Here is a 13,002-nt window from a genome sequence, read left to right as displayed (position 1 = left end):
TTTTTTCGCGTAGTTTGAATTTTTTTTTGTGTGTGTCAATTATATGATTCTGGTAACACATTTGTGTTAATCGGGGATTACGCTGAAGAACGGAGGACACGGGCATAGAATTTACGAGCCTCATGGGAATGTGCGCGTCCCGAATACTTCGAAAATGTCCCGGTACCAATAAGAATAAGAAGGAAACTAGATAAGGCTTCTGGTTCCTTAGGAAAAAGTCAGCCTCGTCAATATTACAGTGTGGTTGCTCCCGGTACAGATAAAATAATGCTGTATGTAAATAGATTTACGGTAAAGCTCGATATTTCTTTATTCAAGGACGGCTGCGATTCGGGGTTTTGGTTTTAACAGATTTTGTTAAAACCGGCTGAAGGGTTATTTTTAGGTGTTTATTGGCATATTTTCGACTCCAGCAAAACTAACGGCACCTAGCGGGAAAATCCTGAAGTTGCCGGAAGAGGTCCTTCAGGAATTTCTGCTGGCCAATTTTACTTTTCGTGATTGGATGTTGTCTGGTGTTGGCACGATGACCACCGAACGAGGGAGCTTGCATTGATTGCACCCACAGAAATGAAAACAGCAGCAACAACAACCGTGACTCAAAATGGACTAACTAATTAGCTGCTTTGAATTGCTTCTTATGTTGTGTAGGACGAACAGTTCTCTTGAAGGCTTTGTGGTTACTGCCGTATCAGTATTTTGGCTAGGTCACCCTGAATGCAGCCCACGCAACCACGTGAACCAGGCATTCTGCATTTATCAACCATCTATAGCGAGATTCAAGGACAGTAGATAATCCTTCCGTCGCGTTAGGCCTAACGTTAGGCCTAACGTCAGGCCAGCGCGTACCCGCGTCCCCCCCCCCCCCCCCCCCTCCTCCGCTTCCCGTCAAGCAGCTTCGCGTACCCGTTGACGACGTTAGAACTCAAAGCGTAAAGATAAGCCTAACGTCAGGCCTAACGTCAGGCCAGCGCAGAGCCGCGTCTCCTTTCGCTGCGCCGCCAGCAGTTCGGCTGGTTCCTCCGCAACGATGACGCCGTTGCTATGGGCCACATGACGCGTCGCAGCCCATGGGTATTTAGGTGCCGTTTTTCTGCTACAGACGACTACAGACAACCTCGGCTTTGCCCCACCCTTATAAAAATAATTTTTGCCTTTTTATTGAAAACTTGTTGACTTCTGTTGTCTTTGATTACTTTATTTTGAGTTTGACTTTCTGTTGACACGGTCAACAGAAAGTTTTTTTGAGTTTGTGTTGAAACTTTTCTCATGATATTTTTCAGCCCGAGTCAAAAGAAAAACTGTTGACTTTCTATTGACTTTATGTTGATTTTTTTTCTGCTGACTTTCTGTTGACCGTGTCATCAGAATGACTGCAGACGTTCTGTTTACTTCGTGTTGAAAATTTTCAGTTTACTCTCTACAGCTAGTGTCAATAGAAAAGCAATAGACTTTCTGTTGATTTTTTATTGAACATTGTACACCACGACCAGATGTAAAAAGTTGCTAAGTTTTTCAAGTCTCTGACAAGGTGAGAACGGCAAGCAGCTTCAGTTGTCCCGCCACCAGCAGAGCCGCCTACTACCCTCAACAACGCTTCGGCGTTCGTGCACGTCGAACGCGCGCGTGCAGTCAATGCACGACGGAAGGCATGGGGCGTGTGCAGGCAGCACCCGCCCCATGCCTTCCGAAAGGCGTTCGAAAGGCATGCCCTGCCGTTCTGACTTTGTGACTATAGTGACTTGAATGACAATATTAAATAGTCAACTAGTAAAAAAGAAGCAAAATAACTATTTGAAAGTGGAGAAGCTGCCTTGACTCGCTTCGTCCTGAGTGGTGCTATGCAGAGAAGCGATAATATTTCTACTAGGAGCCGTATTTGGGGTTGTGGTTTTAGCGACTGTCACGAATTATTATTAGATGTACCAAGGCTTTCTAGTAAGAGATATCGTCCACGACCTTCGAAACACTGTTCTCCCTTTGATGGGCTCCCGAGGAGAAGATCACATCCCTGGAAACTTAATAGCTGTAGAGGTGGTCACCCGCCAAAGGAATTCCTTCAATATGTAGGCTATATAAGGCTCTAGAGCAGTCAATGGGACTGAGAGGAAGTGGCCGAGTGGGCCACTACCTCCGCGTTTTTTTTTCTTTTTACGGAATTTCGTTGCAGCCAATAGGGAGGAGAGTGGAAAGCCATTGTAAGCTTCCAAAACTTTTGTTGAGCTGTAGGCTCTGGCGACACAGAGACTACAAATGGTCTGGTGAAAATGAATCGCCTGGGAGTCACAAGGTTGTCTTATGCTAAAGGTTTAGCTTTTCAGTGGAGTGTCAACAAAAAGTTGACACCTAGGCGCCAAGAAGTCTACTGCCTTTCTAATGAACTTTGGGCCAAACGGCTCCTGGAAGTCAAGTCAAAAGCCAAATACAATCTGCAGAAAGTATGATGGAAAGATGTTGACATTTAATACCTGTGTTGACTTTTTTCAGAAGACTTTCCACAAGGAAGAATTACACTTTTTTGTAAGTGATGGGACAGTTATTTCTGTCACATTGAAAATAACACAACATATGCGAATTCAGAAACACCAATGGAAGCTGCTGGGCGTTTTAGTAAATGCACTGCGTATGGAAAGGGTATCTCTGGACAGCATTTGAAAGGTGCCTTTAAACGGTAAGCAATTTGCAGCTCTTTGTATTTTTTTTTTGTGCGCTCGTGAAGCTGTTCGACTGTCATGTGTGATTTTGGTGCAACAGTGGCGAAGACGTTTTGTGACAACCCCTTTAAACAGGTATCAGATACGATCTTCCCCCACTATGTCAGCATCCACCCTACCGTGTCGACAATGACCGTTTTCAATTTAGCAGGTGAAGACTCGGTGGTGACATAAAATCAGCGAACCAGTTTGTCTTTCACCTGGTGCTTGCGTCGTTCAGGTTTTCCGAAGACCTCTGAAAATGCAGCTGTAAAGACGTGTCAGGAAGTGATTTCGTTTTCACAGATGTTGAACAATTGCAATACAGTGTCCTTCAAAAAGAACATCCAATGGGCCAGTTTGAAGCAAATTCCCTGACCGGTTGTTGGGATTTGCGTGATCGTAACATTTTTCTCAATTGTGAACGTCGGTATCACAAGAGCCATTGAAAATGGGTGGGTTCCGTTGCCGCTTATTGACTACCGGGGGGAAGGGGGGGGGGGGGGTTGAATGGGACGGGAAGTAGTAGCTCGTCGAACGTACTTGCTCCTTGGATTTCCGGAGAGAGGTTGGAGCACTCATCCCTACAGCATGCGAGGGTGTTAAGATAGTGATTTCATGAGGACCTCTGAAATTAGTTCGATTGACTTTGCCGTCTTCGACTTAAATTATGCAGGTTTTCTGAATTACTTGAAACATACCGTATGCTGGGTGACTAAAATCAGGTTTTAGTTTGAAAAATGAAACGGGTGGAACCGTTTGATTTTACTTCTCAAAATCAGAACATTTTAAATTCCCATCTAAGTGTGTTCAGGCTGGCACTTGTCTAGAATTGTTGCAGTCGCGTCTTGATCGGTGATGCACTGTACAAGAGCTGGTATGACAATAAGTTCACGCAGTCATCAAAATTAAGAAGACAACAAAGGCTTACAGACTTTTCATTTACATATAGTGATTGACCGAATAATTCGAGTTGATGCTCGCATTCCTGGAATTCCGGTTTTCGAATAGTTCAACGCCTGAAATATCAGTACTGCTGGACCAAGTATGAGTTGATTCAAAAACGCTCTTTATATCGTAACAAAGTCCTAGCAGACCTCGGCTTGGTTGAAATTTTTTGTGTTTTCCTTGAACCTGACATTTTGGCTGGAGCTCCGTCGATTCGCCCTACAGAAATCTGCAAACGAAGCACACTGCCAATGGGAATTCAAGTATCTTGCGTGCGCACTGCAAAGCGGAAATCGGAAAAAAAGTAAGGTATAGGGAGTTTTCGCTTTTACGTCCAAAACATGTCAATTAATTGCAAGAAGACTGACAACGATAATTGTACCCGTATCGTCCACTATCTCTTCACGTCTCGTGAGTCCAAGAGAGATACGGCAGCTAGGATGCGTGAAATGTCTTTTTGTTTAAAGGGTTAAGCCGTGTCCGTCCCATTCGTGGAGATGGTAACATCGGAACGGGACGGGTAAGAGAGAGAAGAAATCACTTTCAATACGCAATGCGGCTATCTCAAATCATCTCCGTGTAAATGCCATTTAATGTCTCATTATGTCGTGCTTTTAAAGTATCTAACATTTTATTACCCCATTATTGTTTGTTTAAAAACGGAAAAAATTATTGTTTCTATTATTTTAAGGAGATGATACATTTTTGCATTTCCGCTTTATTATTTTGGGTGTCAAGAAAATGACCAGGAAGACTGAAATTTAATCCAATATGGGACTTATTTGGTGCCTTTCATTTACAGCCTATTCGTAACATTAATGTGGCGCATGGGCCGTTCACAGATTATTCGTCACATAAATGCAATTAAATATTTCTTTCGCTAGAACCTTGAATACAAAATCTCCTATCCGCCCTAAAAGTGAAAACAAAACATAAATTTATTCGCGTTACTGGTAGGGCGACAAGCACCTCTATTGCCGGCAGCGTTACTCGTAAGACTCTATGGCCGAGCTCCGACTTCCCTATATGCTGTGGCCGTCTATGTTACTTCATGATATTAAAGCGGTGCATCAATAGTGCAAAACTCACTCGGGTCACGAACAGCTCTGTGGCCTCAGAACAGTGACCTACTTTAGTGTCGGACCACGGAACGCGGAAGCGCATTGACGTGTGTTTGTAACGCTCTGGACAAATTAATAATTTCCCGTCACGTACCGTGGCTGGCGATGCCGCAAGAAGGAATAACGCAGTGTCGCAAGAAGTAATGTGTGCATATTGTGAGGAAGCCGAAGGCGACGACGGGACGATGTCGCGGAACAATCTTGCGCCAGGCCTCATGTGCTAAACCGGCGTCTATAGCCTACCTTGTGTTTTAATCCTCCTGAGGCTGGGTAGAAAACGATAAGAATTTAAAGTGGAAGAGAAAGGAACATAATGACATTGACAGAAGAAAACGTTTTAAAGTAAAACTCGGCTGACTTGTTTATTCATTGGCATTTGCATATATACAATATTCTCAAGGTTGCCAACCACCATCACAAGGATATAAGAACACCCAGAAGTTCAGAACTAAAATCCACAAGAAAGAGCTGGCATAACTGCTAAAAATAGCCGTAAAAATAAAGGAATCTTTTCTTTTTTTAATTTTATCTACAGCTAATAAGCAAGAAAAAGCCTTTAAGTGCACTAAAGAAACCGGCCTATCTTGAACCGTACGTGCAAGTACCGTCCTTGTACATATATTCCTTGCTAGTCAGGTCACCAAAAGACAAATTGGTACGAATATAACTAAAGGAAAATATTCGCTACTGCACTGACCTTAGCGCACCGGCCAATGGGCATGCAGTTGCTTTTATAAAATACAAACGCAACAAACAACTCGTCACTATTAGGACATGGACCATCATAGCAGGCAAACGTACTGAAAATATATATTTTAAAATAAAAATCAGGCACAAAAAGAAAAAAAAATCAGAAAAACTTCAATTCGCACTGCTCCCAAAATAAATTACAAACGCAAAAAAAGAAAAAAAATATTGTCAGTGGGACCAAGAATGAAAGATGCCTCTTATACAATTTACTTTAGCTCCAATCCTAACCGCATCTTTAACTATTCGTGGGATGTCGTTCACCTTGGCGCACTGCACTTTTGTATCTTACCAATCTACCGTACAGTTGCATTCATGGACAAGCGTCGCTATATGTGAATTGGGCGTTTTGATTTTCATATTCTTCCTAAGCTTAGTAGGCGGTATTGTAGGCATTACTGAAAATGACTAGCGAAATACGTAAGTCTTTACTTTTCAATAAAAGCAACGCGTTACCGGCCAACGTTATCTTTAAATAAATGGGACGCTTTACCGTTGGCGTTAAAAAGTGACGCATGCTACTTTTTGCGTCACTTTTTTAGTTATAAATTAACACGTTTTACAATCTGACATTACAAGTAGACATAAGCGCCATACTTGAATCATCGTTATGGCCATCCAGATACTGAACATAATTCCCTAACTTTATAGTGTTCCACCTAAATATTCATGAAAAGAACGCAAAGGTAAACACAGCGAACTAAAAAAAGTTGACTTGGTGCCTAGAAACGTTAAATAAAATTAAATGTGATTTTTTAAAGTCTTGACAAGTATATGTAACGAGTAACGTAACTACGTTACACGTTACTCAAAATAAGTAACCTAAGTACGTTGCGAGTACGTTGCTACGTTGCCGGAAAAAGTAACGTATTACCGGTAACGATGTTACTTGTGTAGAGTCGCAGATCTGAATACCTGCCTCACACAAAAAGAAATACTTCGCTCTTTAATAGAAAACAATGGGCGCGCCACAGAACTGAGCAGAGCGAGCGCGAGTTGCTCGCGCAGACTCTCGCTCTGGCTCGCTCAATGGATCTCGGGAGCCGGCGACAACAATAAAAAAGAAGAAGTGCCTTTCGCCTAAGCTCCGGGTCGGACGTCTTTAATTCTTTTCCGGCAACTGCGAACACCGCCAACGATTGGTGACCCGGACGTCAGACCAACATTGACCGGAACACAGGCAGCTCTTCCAGCGGCGATATGGAACCTTTTTCGCCACCCAGCTCCACCTTCCAGCTTTTTGGGGGAAGAATCTTCGGGCCTGGCTTTCGCAAGTGGAAGCCCAGTTCCACTTGCGCCGCATAACCACGCAGGAATCCCGCTACTACCATGCGGTTTCTGCCCTAACCCCCGAAGTGACCGATAAGCTGGATGACGTCCTGGCGTTCCCTCCTCCGGAGAATGCCTATGACTACATCAAGGAAATTATCCTAGCCAGGAAGACAGCACCCAAGGCATCGTGGATACAGCAGCTCCTGGCAACCGAGGAACTGGGCGACCGGCGACCCTCCCAGTTGCTTCACCACATGCACCAATTTCTAGGTGAGCAAGCTTCCGATCAGAACCTCCCAATTCTACGGGAACTGTTCCTTCAACGCTTGCCTCAAGGGATCTGCATGACTCTTGCACTAGCTACGGACCTACCACTAGATCGCCTCGCCGAGATGGCGCACCGCGTTGACGAATATGCTACGCCAACCTTATCAAGCGTTGCGGACAACGACCAACAGTGCTGCTCCATCTGAGCCCTTGTTGGCCCGCGTCAACGCGCTAACAACCGCTATCGCAGAACTCCACACAACGCGTAGGCACCCACATTTTCCGCCACGTCGTAGTCCGTCTCGACGCCGGAATTCTTCTCGACGACGCGATTTTTCGCAACAACGCAATAGTGATTCCTGCTGGTACCACCAGAAATTCGGCAACTGAGCTTTGAAGTGCCAACAACCATGTCATTGGCAGGGAAGCGCCCCGGACACTCACTAGAGGCGGCGAATGACGCTGGCTCAACAGTAAGTGGTCTCTTTTTCATTACCGAGAAAATCTCTGGAATAAGCTTGGTAGTTGACACCGGAGCGGAAATGTCCATACTTCCGCCCACGCCAGTTCAAAAACGAAACCTATTACCCGGCCGCCATCTAGTTGCAGCAAATGGCTAAAACACCCTTACCTACAGAATGCGCTCTATGTCCTTGGACTTGGGGCTACGCAGAATTTTTCGGTGGATCTTCATCATCGCCGACGTTGCGTACCCCCTCCTAGGTTCAGACTTTTTGTCGCACTTCGACCTAGACGTCAGCGTGCACCACCGATGTCTCATTGAAAACAAGACTTGTCTCGTAAAGGGCGTAGCCACAAACCAGACTTCCCTTGGCAGGAAAAACGTGTGGTTATCATTTGAGCCCGTTCTCGTTACCATTGCCAAACGTACCGTGACGCAACGAGACGCTGCTTAGCACGAATACCCGAATGATTTAGGTCATGGATGGTGTGGAAGATAGCTTGCCAAAATTTTTCTGGAATATAGGGTCATGGAAGGGGGGGGGGGGGTAAATACATCGCAGATGATCTCGCAGGTGGCCAGTGGTAATCTGACGGGCTGTAGTTGAAGGGATGTGGAGGATAACCGTAGATATTGTAGCTCGGTGTCTTCCTGTTTTGCCAAGGCCAATTCCGGGAACCTGACAAAAGGAGATGAGATGGCGTCAATGCGGGAAAGTGCATCTGGTGCCTTGTTTTGCACTCCAGCAACATGGCGGAGATTTGTAGTGAATTCTGATATGTAGGCTAGGTGACGAATTTCTCTGGTGGAGTAGGAGTGGCGATTTCCGACGAATGAGTAGATCAATGGCTTGTGATTTGTGAGCACGTGGAAAGCACCGCCTTCTAGAAAGTACCGGAAGCGGCGGATTGTAGCTTAGATTGCGAATAGCTCACGCCCAAACGTGATATGCCATGTTTCGGCTGGGTTGAGTTTTTGTGAAAAGAAACCCAGTGGGAGCCACTGATTTTTAGCCGTATTGCTGAAGCACTGCTCCTACAGCGACCTCGGACGCGTATACCATGGCACGCATTGGTGTGTTTGGCACAGGGTGCACAAGGAGTGTGGCCTCGGCCAGTGCATTCTTGACCGTGGTGAAGGCAACCTCTGCATCTGACGTCCTTGGTATTGGCGTCGAAGATTTCTTGGGTCCGCGGAGCAAGTCTGTAAGGGGCTTGATGGTTTGTGCGCAGTGTGGAATGAAGCGCTTGTGAAAGTTGATGAGTCCTATGAACTCCCGCAGCTTGCGTAGAGATTGCGGTTGCGGACAGTCCCGAATGACTTGCACCTTGAAATGAAGTGGTTTGATGCCCGCGGTTGCGATGCGGTGCCCCAGAAAATCTAAGGATGCCACGCCAAAAACGCACTTCGTCACATTAATGGTGAGACCATAGTCGCGGAGTTGTTCAAAGAGCAAGAGCAGGTGCGTGCTGTGTTCTTCGTGTGAATTGCCTGCCACCAACAAGTCATCCACGTAAGCAACAACGAAAGGCAACCCAGATAGAACTTCGTGGATGAATCTCTGAAACGTCTGGGCGGAATTTCGCCATCCAAAAGGCATTCGGATGTACTCGAATAGGCCGAAGGGACTAGTGATGGCCGTCTTCGGGATGTCCTCTGGCTGGATTGGAATGTGATGGTACGCCTTGACTAAATCGATCTTGCTGTATATGGACGTTCCAGCAAGATGTTCAGTAAACTCATAAATATGGGGTTGTGGGTACTGGTCAGGTTGGGTTTGTAAGTTGAGTGCCCGGTAATCCCCACAGGGTCACCAGACGGCGGGTCTTTCTAGGGCGCCATGTGTAGGGGCGTTGCCCATGAGCTGTTGGATGGCCGCATAATGCCTAACCCGAGCATATGCTCGAATTCTTGGTGGGCTATCCTGAGACATTCGCCAGATAGGCGTCGAGGGCGTGCAAAGTAAGGAAGGCCAGAGGTGAGGATGCGGTGTGTCACCCTGTGGCGGTGGCTTTGCTATATTGGAGGTCTTTGTAATTTCCGGAAATGCGCCGAGGATGTCTGCGAATCCTGAAGCTGGGAGGATGTTTTTTCGGGTGTATCTCGAAACGTCCCATTCGCATTTGAACCTTGCCCATTTCGACCGATTCTCATTTGGTCCTTCTCGTTTGAAGCCTCTCATAAGATCCGAATCGTGTTTTTCGCAACTGGACCCATTCTCATTTCGCTCGTTCGCGCTACGACCGAATGGCACTAGTTCGGCATGCTTCTAACGTCGTTAATTATGCCTTCGCGGCTTTGCTGATGAGCCTTACCTTGCTTGGGCCCCGAACATACCATCAGATATATGTTATGAGTAGAGGTACGCACTGAGAATCGTACATTGACGCCTGCTTCCCTTCCTCTAATCAAACGAGAAAAAAAAAACGATGAACATTTAATGTGGAAACTTTGTTTGAACAGAAATAGCACACATAATAGCAGTGGTTCTCAACCATTGATGTTTCGCGGACCCCTTGTAGAAAGGCGACGATGATGGAGGACTTCGTTCGGGGTGAGGGGAATAGAAAGGTATAGGTTATCTTTTTAATGATTTAATAAATAGATATAACTACTTGCTAGTGTGAAGTAGACTTATCTCATTGACATACGCACGAGAGTACTCTCCCGAAAATTGGAACGTTTCTTTTCAACGTGAAGACAATTAATATTGCCTTGCCTGACTGATGAGACAGGGCTTCGCGGACCCCTAGGATGCCTTTGCAGACCCCCATTTGAGAACCACTGCATTACAGAAGTGGTGGCATTGTCCCAAGTCGAGAGACCTCAAACAACGTGAAATTTCGGAATGTGATCTGGCTGCGATAAATATTTGGTCTGTTTTATTGTCAGCTAGTAGCTTTTCACGACGACCTCGACGCACTACTAAAATCTTTAGCAGAGAGAGTATGCCTGCAGCGTGGCGCGCGCGCGCACACACACACACACACACACACACACACACACACACACACACACACACACACACACACACACACACACACACACACACACACACACACACACACACACACACACACACACACACACACACACACACACACACACACACACACACACACACACACACGCACGCACGCACGCACGCACGCACGCACGCTATATCAATGCATTAATTAATATTGTCACGGATGGTGACCAAATAAACAACAAATAAACAGAAAGAAATAAACGTTTAATGTGGCGAACTTGTGCCAAAAATAAAAGGGGTACAAAAGAAAACAGCAGAGCGTCGCGGGCGTCGAAGTCGGCGAACCCGCAGGATCGAGCGCAGGGGCGAGACTGACTCCGGCTTGCCACGCGGAGCCGCTTTTGTACACGTCGAATGCTTCTGGAGCATTCGACGTAGAAGGTTCAACGTGTAGAACATTCTAAACTCGAATCAGCTAGACGGTTCTCGAATTCACCAGAACATCTCATTACAGTGTCAACAAAATGCGTAGCCGCGGCCAGGAATCGAACCCTGACCCTTCGCGTGGGAGGCAAGCGCGATAACCGTTCGGCTACGGCCGCGCTGCCTACTTGGCGCGCGGCAGTACTCCCCCCTTAAAAAAGTGCATCGCCCCGATGCGACACAAAACAAAACAAAGCACATAAAAAGAACGGCAAACTAAAGAGTTATTTGAAACACATAAGATCCACAGTCCTATCGAGCGTAGTACGGCTTCAGGCGCACGACGTGGACGACTTCAGGTCGTGGTGGGCGGCGTGATGATGTTCTTGTTCCGTCGGGCATCGCCTCGTAGTTCAGCTCGCCGAGGCGACGAAGTACCTTGTATGGTCCAAAGTACCGTTTCAGCAGTTTCTCACTGAGGCCGCGGTGACGGATGGGCGTCCACACCCACACCCTATCTCCGGGCTGGAGGTGAACGTCCCTGCGACGAAGGTTGTAGCGGCCCGCGTCGACGCGTCGCTGGTCTTGAATCATGAGTCGGGCGAGCTGGCGGACCTCTTCGGCGCGCTGAGCAACCACCTGGGCGTCGTCGCTCTGATTGTCAGATGGCTCATGGGGCAGCATTGCGTGCAGCATGGTCGTTACCTTCCGACCATGTACCAGCTGGAAAGGGGTGAATCCAGTGGTCTCCTGAACCACCGTATTGTAGGCGAACGTGACGTAGGGCAGCGCCTCGTCCCACGTCTTGTGCTCAACGTCGACGTACATAGAGATCATGTCGGCGATTGTCTTGTTCAGTCTCTCCATCAGCCCGTTGGTCTGCGGGTGGTACGCAGTTGTACGACGGTGGCTGGTGTGACTGAGTCGGAGGATTTCTTGGGTCAGCTGTGCCATGAACGATGATCCGCGATCAGTAATCAAAACTTCTGGAGCGCCGTGCCGGAGGACGATGGACTCGATGAAAAACTTGCCGACTTCAACAGCCGTGCCTGCTGGAAGGGCTTTCGTCTCGGCGTACCGTGTGAGATAATCGGTGGCGACGATAATCCAGCGGTTTCCCGACGTTGACGGCGGGAAAGGGCCAAGTAAATCCATTCCGATCTGCTGGAACGGCATAGACAGGGGAGAAATCGGATGCAGAAGTCCTGACGTCTTCATCGGCGGTTTCTTGCGTCGCTGACACTAGTGGCATGATCGCATGTATAGGTTAACGGTCTTCGGTAGCCTCGGCCAGTAGTAGTTTACTCAAATCCTGGCGAGCGTCCTGCTGTAGCCAAGGTGTCCAGCCGTTGGGTCGTCATGGCATCCTTGGAATATTTCATCTCGAAGGCTGGCAGGAACGACCAACAGCCATGCCGTGTTGTTGTTGACGAAGTTCTCCTTGTACAGCACCCCTTGGCGCATGGAGAATGTATGCAGGATTCTTAAGAAAGCACGGGGAACCGAACTCGCTTGTCCCTCTAAGTGCTCGATGAGCGCTCGCAGTTCAGCGTCGTCTCGTTGGAGTGCTGCCATGTCGCTGACGTCCAAAGCGCCGAGGAAACACTCATCGTCGTCGTCTTCGATACAGGCAGGTCCGGCCTCGACTGGAGCTCTTGACAGGCAGTCGGCGTCATTGTGCTTCCGGCCGGACTTGTACACAACGGTCATGTCGAACTCCTGCAGTCGTAGGCTCCACCGGGCGAGGCGTCCGGAGGGGTCTTTCAGATTCGCGAGCCAGCAGAGCGAGTGGTGGTCCGTGACCACGCGAAAAGGACTTCCATACAGATATGGGCGAAACTTTGTTATTGGCCAGACTACAGCAAGGCACTCCTTTTCAGTTGTTGAGTAGTTCCTCTCCGCCTTAGACAGCGTCCGACTCGCGTATGCGATGACTCGCTCTGCCCCGTCCTGTCTTTACACTAGCAGCGCGCCAAGTCCGGTGTTACTGGCGTCCATGTGGATCTCTGTATCAGCGAACTGGTCGAAATGGCCAAGAATCGGGGGCGTCTGGAGTCTTCGTTTCAGCTCATCGAATGACCGCTGGTGTTCGTCTGT

Source organism: Ixodes scapularis, unplaced genomic scaffold, assembly GCF_016920785.2.
Source record: "Ixodes scapularis isolate PalLabHiFi unplaced genomic scaffold, ASM1692078v2 PGA_scaffold1__304_contigs__length_218370807, whole genome shotgun sequence".
NCBI lineage: Eukaryota > Metazoa > Arthropoda > Arachnida > Ixodida > Ixodidae > Ixodes > Ixodes scapularis.
Note: the sequence above shows the minus strand (reverse complement) of the source record.